Source organism: Micropterus dolomieu, linkage group LG02 (genome assembly GCF_021292245.1).
Source record: "Micropterus dolomieu isolate WLL.071019.BEF.003 ecotype Adirondacks linkage group LG02, ASM2129224v1, whole genome shotgun sequence".
NCBI classification, from domain to species: Eukaryota; Metazoa; Chordata; class Actinopteri; order Centrarchiformes; family Centrarchidae; genus Micropterus; species Micropterus dolomieu.
The window spans coordinates 18372224-18374018 of NC_060151.1; positions in this window are offsets into that span (position 1 = coordinate 18372224).

Here is a 1795-nt window from a genome sequence, read left to right on the forward strand (position 1 = left end):
GCCTCAGCGGCCGCAGGGCCCGCGCCGCGGGGAAAACACATCCGGCCATTCTCGGAAAAGAGAGCCATGCTGTACCTCAGTACCCGCACGGAAAGGGCTTCGCAACGGGCGCAGGCAGCCCCCTCGAGAGCTGCCCGTGCGTGCTCCATCCCCAAACATGAGACACACATCTCATGAGAATCTCCATCCGTGATGTACCGAGGGCAAGAAAAAACACACCTTCTGTACATCTGGTTGCCGGACATGCTGGTAGACTTCTTCTTCAGGTAAGACACACTGCTTGTAGGACTGGAGCTTTCTTCAAACAACATACAGAGCGCCTGCTGAATAAAAAAAAGCTAATGATGAGTGTGTACAGGTGTGCTTTATACTCCTCCGGTTATTCCGTCACACCTTACCGTTCTAGCAACAAGCCAATAGGATTGGAGTGATTTCATTCACGTTCAGACCTGCTTCGCCTAGAGGCGTTCCCATAGTGTCGTAACCGACGCAGTTCGAGTTCCCTCGAAGGGGAACTGTCTATGTTTCTGGGTAGCATCTGAGGAACCAAAGATTGGTTCCTATTTATGCCAAGAGCGCTAATGGGCTCTTACACCATCTTTGAACACAGACAGTAGTTCCGATCGCCCCCTCATATATAACCACTTTCACAACCGATTTCATTGTCATGGAGAAGACCGTGAAGACCACGAGATGCAGCCGAAACCTCTGGAAAAAGCTAGTAAGTGTACCTTGTATTAAGATATTTTTGCTACAATGTAGCTTACTATGTAGTGTCTTTGAAATACAGATAGTTGCCAAAAATCGCTTCAAAATATATAAACATACACAGTATATGTAGTGACTGTCCCATAGTACTTTTAAAGCTGGCACAGACAGTCATCTTAGTCTGATTTTGTGTGTTGTTGTAGTTATATTTTGGTAGCTGTTATTTTGCACATCTCGTGTCAGAAACTTGAGCAGGGGTGATTCCTCACATGATAACGTTACACTGACTGCATTTAGCCGAAATGACAGATCAGCTTTAGCTCGCCTGTCTGCCTTTAAGTAACTATTTGTGTATCTTTCACTGAAGGCTGCGCAATGTCAAAACAGCTTAATCTATTGGATGATAACGAAAATGGTTAGTGAAATAGACTAAATATTACAAATTAGATTTTTGCCACACTTTACAACACAACCGCAGTAAGTAACGTTACTGTAGTGAAAGGTCCGTGCTTATGTTACATTAGCTGGATGCCCCTGCCTTGCTTACTAAAGGCTAGTGCTTGAAGTGGAAAAAAATAGGTGCTCATTATTAAGTGAGTCACAGCCCGTTGACAAAAAGGCAGAAAAAAAGTGATTTATTAATAAATGATTTGATTAAAAAGCTACATATCGCCCCTTTGGTAGAGGTTCCACATTTCCCCCAATAGATGTACCCATGACATTTGACAATGTAAATGTCATGGGTACATCTGCATGTAAAATCCAAATGAATTAAACATTAATCTGTATGATTGTACTGCTTTGTGTACAATTGGATTATAAATTAGTTTATGATTGAATTTGGGGTTAAAGGGATGATGCTTCAATAATAGGAATGCTGGAGGAGGTACAAATAAATACCCATCAGTTGTGTTGTGTTGTGAAAACTGTTAAATGGCTATTTAGTAATATGAATGTTGCCTGTGGTGTGATGGACTAATTCAAACTTTCACAGGATTTTGATTGCGGTTGGTTTTTATATTATTTTGCACATATAGCTCCGATGTAATGAGTAACTCGTTTTGTAATTGAGCATGCACCGTAATAA